This window comes from Hemitrygon akajei, chromosome 1, assembly GCF_048418815.1.
Source record: "Hemitrygon akajei chromosome 1, sHemAka1.3, whole genome shotgun sequence".
Classification (NCBI taxonomy): domain Eukaryota; kingdom Metazoa; phylum Chordata; class Chondrichthyes; order Myliobatiformes; family Dasyatidae; genus Hemitrygon; species Hemitrygon akajei.
Genome location: NC_133124.1, coordinates 180,722,285 through 180,736,171, shown reverse-complemented (window position 1 = coordinate 180,736,171; position 13,887 = coordinate 180,722,285). Strand labels below are relative to the sequence as shown.

The 13,887-nt window shown below is 48.9% G+C and overlaps 1 protein-coding gene and 1 long non-coding RNA gene across 3 annotated transcripts in view; one reads left to right on the top strand and one right to left on the bottom strand.

Moving 5' to 3' along the window:
• The window catches only part of LOC140733011 (contactin-5-like), a 546,274-nt gene that overhangs the window by 355,428 nt on the left and 176,959 nt on the right, over positions 1 to 13,887 (bottom strand). The window lies entirely within an intron of this gene.
• On the top strand, positions 1,732 to 6,327 carry LOC140733025 (uncharacterized). Its single transcript, XR_012100206.1, has 3 exons — positions 1,732 to 2,296; positions 3,058 to 3,158; positions 5,303 to 6,327. It is a non-coding gene; the product is annotated as an uncharacterized lncRNA (long non-coding RNA).

Genomic DNA, 13,887 nt, shown 5'->3' with positions numbered 1-13,887 from the left:
TGAGACAGTGCATTCCAGACCCCCACAACTCTCTGGGAGAAGAAGTTTTTTCTTAACTCTGTCCGAAATGACCTACCCCTTATTCTCAAACCATGCCCTCTGGTACTGGACTCTCCCAGCATCTGGAACATATTTCCTGCCTCTATCTTGTCCAATCCCTTAATAATCTTATATGTTTCAATCAGATCCCCTCTCAATCTCCTTAATTCCAGCGTGTACAAGCCCAGTCTCTCTAACCTCTCTGCGTAAGACAGTCCAGACATCCCAGGAATTAACCTCGTGAATCTATGCTGCACTTCCTCTACAGCCAGGAAGTCCTTCCTTAACCCTGGAGACCAAAACTGTACACAATACTCCAGGTGTGGTCTCACCAGGGCTTTGATGGATGCAACTGTCTTTGATAAGCCGTACGCATTACAGCAGCGAAATCCAGAACGTTTCTGAACAATTTCATGTGGAAAATCTTCGAAGAAACGAATCTCAGAGCTTTGAAATCGAAACAACCTTTGTTTTCTTGTAAGCTTCATAATGCGGTCTTTTTCTCTAAAACGAAGAAGACGCACAACAATATGCCTGTTTTTACCTTGAACCCAGGACTTTCAAGCACCAACTCTATGAGCCATTTCAATCTCCAGCAGTTGTGGGTAAGCCTCCGGAAATAAAGATTGAAACATTTTAGCAAAATAATCCAGTCTGTCGGCGGATTCTGATTTCTGTTTTAATCCAACAATCCGAATATTGTTCCGACGAGAGCGAGCCTCCAAATCCACAATCCGTTGTTGAGCCTTTTCCAAACGAGAAGAAATATCAGCCGCATTTCGACTCCCCTCTTTAAGATCAAGGCTCAAAAAGTCAATTTTTTCCTCCAAGGGGAGAAATCTTTCTGTTAGTTGAGTTAATTCAGCAACAATATAGCTGATTTGAGACTCTGATCTTCTTACCCAGGGTGGCTCCTCTGAGGTCCCGTCAGCGTTTTTAAACTTTTACCGTTGCCTGATTCAGGATTCCTTTCGGTGCTCCTTAGGTTAAACATAATTATAACTGTCGTTCTACAGGATCTGACTCTAATAAAGTTAAAATTTCGAAGTTTAAGTTGGGAAAGGGAGAGATTAAAGGCGGACGGAACGAAACTGTGCTTTACATGCCCACAGACGGAAGACTTCCGGCTGTTCACCCTCCCTGTCAAGGTTCTGATCTGAAGTATCACTAACCTTGGCACATGGGAGGCAACATTGCATCTGGGTGTCTCTTTCACTGAAGAGCAGTTCTGTAAGAGCAGTCTGTTTGGGTTTGGGCTGAGATACGGGGCTTTGTTGTTCTACTTAGGAATGTGGTGTCAGTCGGTCAGGATGGTGGAATTGGGAGAAGGCTTGGCAGAGAGGTTGTTTTGGGAGGGACACTGGTGTGGGTCGAGGGCTTTTTGGTGGGAGCTGGGTGAAGACTGAACGGAAGATGCTGAGGATGCTGTCCCTGTTGCACGAGATGCTTTGTGCAGATGAGTGGCTTCAAGGAGGAAGGACCGATACTCCCGCGGGAGACCCGTTTGTCTGAGATGATCTCCAGCGACATTCGGAAGGTGGTGTGGGTGAAAGTTACAGACAATTCAAGATGACCTCTAATTTGTGTGCTCATTAACCTGTTTAATTATAATGGGCCCTTTCTTTAATAACTCTTTGGCTAAATTAACGTTCATCAATATACTTTCTTTATAATTGTATGCAGGGTACCATCTGTTATTTCTTGCCAATGGGCGATTACGAGAGGGGGGTGAGTAAATCACACAGCATTCACACAAACCGGGGTTTGGGTGGGTGAGACAGCCCAACCTCACGGGATTGGCGGGACCAGAGTCGTATATAACCTCGACGTAAGGAGCCTGGGAAAGGTGGTTTCCTTGTCGCGGAGTCCAGTGGCTGTCAGCGAGGGGCTAACGAACCGCATTTCCAGAGAGGCCCAGTGAAAAGGGGTTTCATCTGTATTTAGCACTACTATTTTTAATTTTACTATTTAATATACACACATATACTTAGCGTAATTCATTCATTTGTTTTTCTCTGGAATTATCAGGGATTGCGTTGTACTGCTGTCACAAATCTCACAACGTATGCCCGTCTCTGATCCTGACAAGTGGGAGGTGATGTGTTTTGGGGAGTCTAGTTATCGGACATATACAGCGAGTGGTAGCACTTGAAGAAACATGGCACAGAGGAAGTTCGGAATTCAAATCCACCGCTCCCAGAAAGAGGCAACGCCAGGCACTGAGCCTGGTTCCGTGGTGCAGAAGGGAAAGAAGAAGGTGAGGAACGAGGTAGTCAGAGGGGATTCCATGGTGAAGGGAAGAGGCAGGAATTTCTGCCAGCCTGATAGAGGTACCCGCATGGGGTGTTGCTCCCTGGTGCCAGGGTGTGGGATGACTCGAATTGGGCAGAGTATTCTGAAGGGACAGGGTGAACAACCAGAAGTCTTGGTACATGTTGGTGCCAATGACATTGGTAGAAAAAGGGAGGAGATCCTGAGGAGATAATTCGGGGAGTGAGGTAGGAAGCTGAAAAGCAGGACCTCCAGGATAGTAATCTCAGGATTGCTGCCTGTGCCACATGCGAACACGCACAAGAATAGCATGATATCGATGTGTGGCTGAGAGAATGGTGTAGGGGCAGGGCTTCAGATTCCTGGATCATTGGGGCCTTTTCTGGGGCAGCTACAACCTGTACAAAAAGGATGGTTACACCTAAACCCAAAGGGGCCCAATGTCCTTGCAGGTAGGTTTAATAGAGCTGTTAGGGAGGGTTTAAAATAATTTGGCAGGGAGGTGGGAATCGAGGTGATAGGGCTGAGGAAGAGGAAAACAGAAATAAGTGAAAGATAGAGTGCAACAGAGATGATAGAAAGAACAGGCAGGAGATGAGGCATAGTCACAGCCAGTGGGATGAGTTACAGGGTAATAGAGGCATTGAGCAGTTAAAACAGAAAGTAACAAACACTGGACGGAAAGTGTTATATTTGAATGCATGCAGAATGACAACTATAATGGACCATCTTGAAATTCCGCTACAGATTGGCAAGAATGAAGTTGTGGCCGTCTCTGAAACTTGGATGAAGGATGGCTGCCATTGGGAGCTGAACATCTAAGGACATATGGTGTATCGGAAAGATTGGTTAGTAGGCAGAGGGGTGGTGTGGCCCTGTGTATAAGAAATAATATTAAATCATTAGAAAGGGATGACATAGGATCAGAAGGTGTAGGGACTCTACGGGTTGAGTTAAGAAATGGCAAGGGTAAAAGGACCCTAATGGCAGTTGTATACAGGCCTCCAAACAGCAGCTGGAATGTGGACTAATAATTATAGCAAGAGTTAGAAAAGGCACGTCAGAAGGGCAATGTCATGATAACCATCGGGGATTTGAACATGAAAGTGGATTGGGAAAACCATGCCAATACTGGACCTCAAGAGAGATAATTTGTAGAAGGTCTAAGGGATGGCTTTTTAGAACAGCTTGTTGCTGATCCCACCAGGGGATCGGCTGTGCTGGATTGGGTGTTGTGCAATGATCAGGAGGTGATAAGAGGTTAAGGAATCCTTAGGGAACACTGATCACAATATGTTCGAGTTCACCTTCAAATCTGAGAAGGAGAAATGAAATTCCAATGTGTCAGTATTTCAGTGGTATGAAGGAAATTACAATGGCATGAGAGGGGAACTGGCCAAAGTTGACTGGAAAGGGACACTAGCAGGAAAGACAGCATGGCAGCAATGGCTGGGATTTCTGCGAAAAATGAGGTAAGCGCAATACAGATATATTCTGAATAAGAAGAAATTTTCAAATGAAAGAAGGACATTATCGTGGCTGACAAGTCAGAGCCAAAGTAAGAGCAAAAGAGAGGACATACAAGGAAGCCAAAGCTAATGGGAAGATAGAGGATTGGGAAGCTTCTAAAAACTTGCAAACTGAAACTAAGAAGGTCATTAGAAAGGAAAAGTTGAATTATGAAAGGAAGCTGGTGATTAATATCAAAGAAGATACTAAAAGTGTTTTTTAAGTATAAAAGGGTAAAAGAGAGTGTGGGTAGATATAACACCAATGGAAAATGACGCTGGAGATATTGTGATGAGAGACACAGAGATGGCAGAGGAACTGAATGTGTATTTTGCATCAGTCTTCACAGTGGAAGACATCTACAGTAGACCGGACATTCAAGAGTGTCAGGGAACTGAAATATGTGCGTAAAAATTATGACTGAGGAGGTGCTCCGGAAGCTTAATGGTCTGAGGGTGGGTAAATCTCCAGGACCTGATGGAATGCACCCTCGGGTTCTGAAGGAAGTAGCTGGAGAGTTTGCGGAGGGTTTAACAATGATCTTTCAGGAGTCGATAGAGTCTGGCATTGTACCAGATGAATGGAAGATTGCAAATGTTACTCCGCTTTATACGAAGGGTGGGAGACAGTAGAAAGGAAACTATAGACCTGTTAACCTGACATCAGAGGTTGGGAACTCATTGGAATCGATTGTAAGGGATGAGATTACGGAATACCTGGAAGCACGTGGCAAGAAAGTCCAAAGCCAGCATGGTTTCCTGAAAGGAAAATCCTGCCTGACAAACCTACTGCAAATATTTGAGGAAATTACAAGCAGGGTAGACGAAGGAGATGCACATGAGGCTGCTTGGATAGGTCGGGGCAGATAATAGAAAGGTTGGAATGTTACGTTGACAGCATTTGGAGCACTGGACACAGTTCTGGTCACAGCACCAATGCAATATTCCGTGCATTGGAGGACTTCAGTTGAGGGGAGAGACTGGAGAGGACTGGGTGTGTTTTTCTTGGAGTGAAGGAGGCTGAGGGGTGACTTGATGTGGGGGGTATAAGATTAGGAGAGGCACAGAGAGCAGAGGTCGAATTTCTTACCCCTCAGGTCTTCTTAAGCCCATTACCCCTACTGTGGAATAGGCTGTCAATGGAGTCTTCTGTCCTGGGACAGTCCTTTCCAAGTTTTCCCAGGTGTAGCCCATCCTCTTGGTGTGTCCTTCCGTTCCCAGGGATGATGTCTTTGGTGTTTCTGTAGCACTGGGTTGTTATGGGATAGGGTTGCTAGCCCCATGCCAACCTTTGTCTTTTCATAGCTGGGGTTGGGACTGTCTGTGGCAGAGATTTTCCCCTAAGGTTTGAGCAGAGAGACTTGTGATGTAAGAATGTTAGAGAGAGAGGGTGCCGGTTCTCTGGTTATTTTCTGATCCCTGGTATTCTTCCAGGAGTCAGTAGTGGTGAGCAGTCTTAATTCTATCGATGGTTTATTTTAAAGTGGAAGCAAACATACAAAGACTAAGCAAGCTCAATAAAAAGCTGAGAAATGAAGCTGAGGAGGAGGAAAAGCCACCAGAAGCTGAAGATAAAAGATGAGAAGAGGAAGTAAAGATGGTGCATCTGAAAAATCCATCACTTGTATAATCAAGATAAGAAAAATTCCTCAGATAAAATAAACCAGTCATGGTTGCACAATTACATCACCTGGGTAATGTGCTAATACTTAGCCAATGAAAAATGAGAAAGGTGATAAACCATTAGTTTATCTGCTAATTCACTTTCTGCCAGTGAGTGTGGATGAACCACCACATACCATGAAAAATCCATGAGTTTGTTAAAGAATTGAAATTATGATCAAATTAAAACTGTAGTTAAAATATAAATGATTAAGCTACACTTTAGTCTTTCATTAAGTTATCTGACAACTTATACAAAGCATTGAAAATACAGTGGTTTCCCACAGGATTTTGGTATCTGGAATGGGCTGGTGGAGTCAAACATAGTCAGAGGCATTTAGATCCATATGTCAATATACAAGGCATAATGGGGACTACTGGGATTAGCGTAGATGGACCAAAGAGATCAGTGGAGGATGTTGGGCTGGAAGGCCAGTTTCTATACTGTAACCATGTTATTCCAATAAATGTGAATCAGAACATAACATCAGTAAAATCTTAGGAATTCATATCAAACCCCATGTTGTTTAAAGTAATATTCTCTGTAAGCTTGGTATCAAACGTGAAAATGGTGAAATTTCATGCTTAGAGGTCACTAAACAGGGTTAAGATGAGGACCGGTTAAATCGCATTTGACATTGAGGGAGTGCTTTCTGGGGTGTGTTCCTCTCAAACTCAATCAATCAATCTTCCAGAGGACTGAGGGCAACAGGTCCAGTATTTTGTTTGTGTCTGCATGCTGGGTGATTTTGTGATCAAAGGTTATTCGGAATTCAAGGATGAAGCATAAAAATTATTGTTTCTGATTCTTTTATTAAGTGTTACAAGAACAAAGAAAAATAAAGAGCAAAAAGAAAAGAAACCATAAAAGAATATGGTCTGGTCTTCTTACACCAGACTACTGATAGCATACATTTCATTGTTTAAATTAACCAATGAGATTGCCTCTGTTCGAGTAATTCAATAGCGGCCAGTAAAACGAGTTAGTTTTCAGAAAGATGCAGGTGCAACTGAAGGCACTGGAAAGCTCACTAAACTATTACATGTATATTCATGAAAATATAAAAATACAAATAAGCAGAAGAAATTTAAACTACAGGAAAAACAGCCATTCTACAGCACAATTCAACAGTGGATTCCAGAGTTTGGAACCATGTCTCCGCCAGTCGATGTCAGGGCAGCTGCTCACACACTGTTCAATAATTCCCACTAGCAGCGATCCCACAAATTATTTCCCAGGTTCAAGTCCAAGCGTAGTCAAGATCCATGACCTGTTCGTTTTCCACAACATTTTAAGTCAATGCTTTTTCAAAAGTGAGGTCAAAACTTATCGAATTCCGATTTCACTTTGAATGAAGAAAGAGAAGGAAATTACTAAATTATACAAACACAGAGAGCTTCACCCTGTCTCTGAGTGTGAGATAGGTCAGTGTAGAGGGAGCTTCACCCTGTCTATGAGTGTGTGATGGGTCAGTGTAGAGGGAGCTTCACCCTGTCTCTGAGTGTGAGATAGGTCAGTGTAGAGGGAGCTTCACCCTGTCTGTGAGTGTGTGATGGGTCAGTGTAGAGGGAGCTTCACCCTGTCACTGAGTGTGTGATGGGTCAGTGTAGAGGGAGCTTCACCCTGTCTCTGAGTGTGTGATGGGTCAGTGTAGAGGGAGCTTCACCCTGTCTGTGAGTGTGTGATGGGTCAGTGTAGAGGGAGCTTCACCCTGTCTGTGAGTGTGTGATGGGTCAGTGTAGAGGGAGCTTCACCCTGACTCTGAGTGTGTGATGGGTCAGTGTAGAGGGAGCTTCACCCTGTCTCTGAGTGTGTGATGGGTCAGTGTAGAGGGAGCTTCACCCTGTCACTGAGTGTGTGATGGGTCAGTGTAGAGGGAGCTTCACCCTGTCTGTGAGTGTGTGATGGGTCAGTGTAGAGGGAGCTTCACCCTGTCACTGAGTGTGTGATGGGTCAGTGTAGAGGGAGCTTCACCCTGTCTGTGAGTGTGTGATGGGTCAGTGTGATGGGAGATTCACCCTGTCTCTGAGTGTGTGATGGGTCAGTGTAGAGGGAGCTTCACACTGTCTCTGAGTGTGTGATGGGTCAGTGTAAAGGGAGCTTCACCCTGTCTCTGAGTGTGTGATGGGTCAGTGTAGAGGGAGCTTCACCCTGTCTCTGAGTGTGTGATGGGTCAGTGTAGAGGGAGCTTCACCCTGTCTCTGAGTGTGTGATGGGTCAGTGTGATGGGAGCTTCACCCTGTCTCTGAGTGTGTGATGGGTCAGTGTAGAGGGAGCTTCACCCTGTCTCTGAGTGTGTGATGGGTCAGTGTGGAGGGAGCTTCACCCTGTCACTGAGTGTGTGATGGGTCAGTGTAGAGGGAGCTTCACCCTGTCTCTGAGTGTGTGATGTGTCAGTGTGGAGGGAGCTTCACCCTGTCACTGAGTGTGTGATGGGTCAGTGTAGAGGGAGCTTCACCCTGTCTCTGAGTGTGTGATGGGTCAGTGTAGAGGGAGCTTCACCCTGTCACTGAGTGTGTGATGGGTCAGTGTAGAGGGAGCTTCACCCTGTCTCTGAGTGTGTGATGGGTCAGTGTGATGGGAGATTCACCCTGTCTCTGAGTGTGTGATGGGTCAGTGTAGAGGGAGCTTCACACTGTCTCTGAGTGTGTGATGGGTCAGTGTAAAGGGAGCTTCACCCTGTCTCTGAGTGTGTGATGGGTCAGTGTAGAGGGAGCTTCACCCTGTCTCTGAGTGTGAGATGGGTCAGTGTAGAGGGAGCTTCATCCTGTCTCTGAGTGTGTGACGGGTCAGTGTAGAGGGAGCTTCACCCTGTCTCTGAGTGTGTGATGGGTCAGTGTGGAGGGAGCTTCACCCTGTCTCTGAGTGTGTGATGGGTCAGTGTAGAGGGAGCTTCACCCTGTCTCTGAGTGTGTGATGGGTCAGTGTAGAGGGAGCTTCACCTTGTCTCTGGGTGTGTGATGGGTCAGTGTAGAGGGAGCTTCAACCTGTCACTGAGTGTGTGATGGGTCAGTGTCGAGGGAGCTTCACCCTGTCACTGAGTGTGTGATGGGTCAGTGTCGAGGGAGCTTCACCCTGTCTCTGAGTGTGTGATGGGTCAGTGTCGAGGGAGCTTCACCCTGTCACTGAGTGTGTGATGGGTCAGTGTAGAGGGAGCTTCACCCTGTCTCTGAGTGTGTGATGGGTCAGTGTAGAGGGAGCTTCACCCTGTCACTGAGTGTGTGATGGGTCAGTGTAGTGGGAGCTTCACCCTGTCTCTGAGTGTGTGATGGGTCAGTGTAGAGGGAGCTTCACCCTGTCACTGAGTGTGTGATGGGTCAGTGTCGAGGGAGCTTCACCCTGTCACTGATTGTGTGATTGGTCAGTGTAGAGGGAGCTTCACCCTGTCACTGAGTGTGTGATGAGTCAGTGTAGAGGGAGCTTCACCCTGTCACTGATTGTGTGATGGGTCAGTGTAGAGGGAGCTTCACCCTGTCACTGAGTGTGTGATGGGTCAGTGTAGAGGGAGCTTCACCCTGTCTCTGAGTGTGTGATGGGTCAGTGTGATGGGAGATTCACCCTGTCTCTGAGTGTGTGATGGGTCAGTGTAGAGGGAGCTTCACACTGTCTCTGAGTGTGTGATGGGTCAGTGTAAAGGGAGCTTCACCCTGTCTCTGAGTGTGTGATGAGTCAGTGTAGAGGGAGCTTCACCCTGTCTCTGAGTGTGAGATGGGTCAGTGTAGAGGGAGCTTCACCCTGTCACTGAGTGTGTGATGGGTCAGTGTAGAGGGAGCTTCACCCTGTCTGTGAGTGTGTGATGGGTCAGTGTCGAGGGAGCTTCACCCTGTCACTGAGTGTGTGATGGGTCAGTGTTGAGGGAGCTTCACCCTGTCACTGAGTGTGTGATGGGTCAGTGTAGAGGGAGCTTCACCCTGTCTCTGAGTGTGTGATGTGTCAGTGTAGAGGGAGCTTCACCCTGTCTCTGAGTGTGTGATGGGTCAGTGTAGAGGGAGCTTCACCCTGTCACTGAGTGTGTGATGGGTCAGTGTAGAGGGAGCTTCACCCTGTCACTGAGTGTGTGATGGGTCAGTGTAGAGGGAGCTTCACCCTGTCTCTGAGTGTGTGATGGGTCAGTGTGGAGGGAGCTTCACCCTGTCTCTGAGTGTGTGATGGGTCAGTGTAGAGGGAGCTTCACCCTGTCTGTGAGTGTGTGATGGGTCAGTGTAGAGGGAGCTTCACCCTGACTCTGAGTGTGTGATGGATCAGTGTAGAGGGAGCTTCACCCTATCACTGAGTGTGTGATGGGTCAGTGTGGACGGAGCTTCACCCTGTCTCTGAATGTGTGATGGGTCAGTGTAGAGGGAGCTTCAACCTGTCACTGAGTGTGTGATGCGTCAGTGTAGAGGGAGCTTCACCCTGTCACTGAGTGTGTGACGGGTCAGTGTAGAGGGAGCTTCACCCTGTCTCTGAGTGTGTGATTGGTCAGTGTAGAGGGAGCTTCACCCTGTCACTGAGTGTGTGATGGGTCAGTGTAGAGGGAGCTTCACCCTGTCTCTGAGTGTGTGATGGGTCAGTGTCGAGGGAGCTTCACCCTGTCTCTGAGTGTGTGATGGGTCAGTGTAGAGGGAGCTTCACCCTGTCACTGAGTGTGTGATGGGTCAGTGTAGAGGGAGCTTCACCTTGTCTGTGAGTGTGTGATGGGTCAGTGTCGAGGGAGCTTCACCCTGTCTGTGAGTGTGTGATGGGTCAGTGTCGAGGGAGCTTCACCCTGTCACTGAGTGTGTGATGCGTCAGTGTCGAGGGAGCTTCACCCTGTCTCTGAGTGTGTGATGGGTCAGTGTAGAGGGAGCTTCACCCTGTCTCTGAGTGTGTGACAGGTCAGTGTCGAGGGAGCTTCACCCTGTCTCTGAGTGTGTGACGGGTCAGTGTAGAGGGAGCTTCACCCTGTCTCTGAGTGTGAGACGGGTCAGTGTAGAGGGAGCTTCACCCTGTCTCTGAGTGTGTGATGTGTCAGTGTCGAGGGAGCTTCACCCTGTCTCTGAGTGTGTGATGGGTCAGTGTCGAGGGAGCTTCACCCTGTCTCTGAGTGTGTGACGGGTCAGTGTAGAGGGAGCTTCACCCTGTCTCTGAGTGTGAGACGGGTCAGTGTAGAGGGAGCTTCACCCTGTCTCTGAGTGTGTGAAGGGTCAGTGTAGAGGGAGCTTCACTCTGTCACTGAGTGTGTGATGGGTCAGTGTCGAGGGAGCTTCACCCTGTCTCTGAGTGTGTGATGGGTCAGTGTAGAGGGAGCTTCACCCTCTGAGTGTGTGATGGGTCAGTGTAGAGGGAGCTTCACCCTGTCTCTGAGTGTGTGATGGGTCAGTGTGGAGGGAGCTTCACCCTGTCACTGAGTGTGTGATGGGTCAGTGTAGAGGGAGCTTCACCCTGTCTCTGAGTGTGTGATGGGTCAGTGTGGAGGGAGCTTCACCCTGTCACTGAGTGTGTGATGGGTCAGTGTAGAGGGAGCTTCACCCTGTCTCTGAGTGTGTGATGGGTCAGTGTAGAGGGAGCTTCACCCTGTCACTGAGTGTGTGATGGGTCAGTGTAGAGGGAGCTTCACCCTGTCTCTGAGTGTGTGATGGGAGATTCACCCTGTCTCTGAGTGTGTGATGGGTCAGTGTAGAGGGAGCTTCACACTGTCTCTGAGTGTGTGATGGGTCAGTGTAAAGGGAGCTTCACCCTGTCTCTGAGTGTGTGATGGGTCAGTGTAGAGGGAGCTTCACCCTGTCTCTGAGTGTGAGATGGGTCAGTGTAGAGGGAGCTTCACCCTGTCTCTGAGTGTGTGACGGGTCAGTGTAGAGGGAGCTTCACCCTGTCTCTGAGTGTGTGATGGGTCAGTGTGGAGGGAGCTTCACCCTGTCTCTGAGTGTGTGATGGGTCAGTGTAGAGGGAGCTTCACCCTGTCTCTGAGTGTGTGATGGGTCAGTGTAGAGGGAGCTTCATCCTGTCTCTGAGTGTGTGATGGGTCAGTGTAGAGGGAGCTTCACCCTGTCTCTGAGTGTGTGACGGGTCAGTGTCGAGGGAGCTTCACCCTGTCTGTGAGTGTGTGATGGGTCAGTGTGGAGGGAGCTTCACCCTGTCACTGAGTGTGTGACGGGTCAGTGTCGAGGGAGCTTCACCCTGTCTCTGAGAGTGTGATGGGTCAGTGTAGAGGGAGCTTCACCCTGTCTCTGAGTGTGTGATGGGTCAGTGTGGAGGGAGCTTCACCCTGTCTCTGAGTGTGTGACGGGTCAGTGTCGAGGGAGCTTCACCCTGTCTCTGAGTGTGTGATGGGTCAGTGTAGAGGGAGCTTCACCCTGTCACTGAGTGTGTGATGGGTCAGTGTGGAGGGAGCTTCACCCTGTCACTGAGTGTGTGACGGGTCAGTGTCGAGGGAGCTTCACCCTGTCTGTGAGTGTGTGACGGGTCAGTGTAGAGGGAGCTTCACCCTGACTCTGAGTGTGTGACGGGTCAGTGTCGAGGGAGCTTCACCCTGTCTCTGAGTGTGTGATGGGTCAGTGTGGAGGGAGCTTCACCCTGTCTCTGAGTGTGTGACGGGTCAGTGTAGAGGGAGCTTCACCCTGTCACTGAGTGTGTGACGGGTCAGTGTGGAGGGAGCTTCACCCTGTCTCTGAGTGTGTGATGGGTCAGTGTGGAGGGAGCTTCACCCTGTCACTGAGTGTGTGATGAGTCAGTGTCGAGGGAGCTTCACCCTGTCTCTGAGTGTGTGATGGGTCAGTGTGGAGGGAGCTTCACCCTGTCTCTGAGTGTGTGATGGGTCAGTGTGGAGGGAGCTTCACCCTGTCACTGAGTGTGTGATGGGTCAGTGTCGAGGGAGCTTCACCCTGTCACTGAGTGTGTGATGGGTCAGTGTAGAGGGAGCTTCACCCTGTCTCTGAGTGTGTGATGGGTCAGTGTAGAGGGAGCTTCACCCTGTCACTGAGTGTGTGATGGGTCAGTGTAGAGGGAGCTTCACCCTGTCTCTGAGTGTGTGATGGTCAGTGTGGAGGGAGCTTCACCCTGTCACTGAGTGTGAGATGGGTCAGTGTAGAGGGAGCTTCACCCTGTCACTGAGTGTGTGATGGGTCAGTGTAGAGGGAGCTTCACCCTGTCTCTGAGTGTGTGATGGGTCAGTGTAGAGGGAGCTTCACCCTGTCACTGAGTGTGTGATGGGTCAGTGTAGAGGGAGCTTCACCCTGTCTGTGAGTGTGTGATGGGTCAGTGTAGAGGGAGTTTCACCCTGTCTCTGAGTGTGTGATGGGTCAGTGTAGAGGGAGCTTCACCCTGTCACTGAGTGTGTGATGGGTCAGTGTAGAGGGAGCTTCACCCTGTCTCTGAGTGTGTGATGGGTCAGTGTGGGGGGAGCTTCACCCTGTCTGTGAGTGTGTGATGGGTCAGTGTAGAGGGAGCTTCACCCTGTCTGTGAGTGTGTGATGGGTCAGTGTCGAGGGAGCTTCACCCTGTCACTGAGTGTGTGATGGGTCAGTGTAGAGGGAGCTTCACCCTGTCTGTGAGTGTGTGATGGGTCAGTGTAGAGGGAGCTTCACCCTGTCACTGAGTGTGTGATGGGTCAGTGTAGAGGGAGCTTCACCCTGTCTGTGAGTGTGTGATGGGTCAGTGTAAAGGGAGCTTCACCTTGTCTCTGAGTGTGTGATGGGTCAGTGTGGGGGGAGCTTCACTCTGTATCCACCTCCAGGAATATGTGATGGGACGTTGTATCTGATCCCGGGAGTGTGTGATGGGACAGTGTGTCTGATCCCGGGAGTGTGTGATGGGACGGTATGTCTGACCCTGGGAGTCTGTGATGGGACGGTGTGTTAATGCCGATTATATCTTCTCTGACTGTCCTCTAGCAGCGATACATCAGCCGGAGTCTCTCTTTCAGCTCCTCCCACTTTCTCAGTCTCTGGAGGCAGAATGTCTACTGATGTCTTTTACAAACCTACTCACTCTCTCGCAGTAACCTTCACTATACCTCTTCCCACCCTCTCTTGTAAAAATGCTATTAGCTTTTCTCAGCTCCACCATCTCCATTACATCTGTTTTCAGATGAGGCTTTCAATTCCAGAACATCCAACAAGTCACGGAACAGGGGTTCCTTTCCGAGCTGTCTTCACCACATCTCCTCCGTTTCTCGCACCTCTTCACACACTCCACATCATTCTCCGTAATCTACATCATCTTCAACCACTCAGCACATTTTTCCTCCGCTCCCCACAGCGATCGCTCTCTATGAGACTCCCCTGTCCACTCGTCTCTCCCCACTGATCTCACTCCAGGCATTTATCCCTGTAAGAGGTGAGTTTGCTGGGGTCAGATACGGGTTGTGATGCTCCCAGTGCAGCCTCCTCTGCATCGGTGAGTCCCAATGTAGATCGGGAGGACCACTTAACCGAGTACCTTCGATCC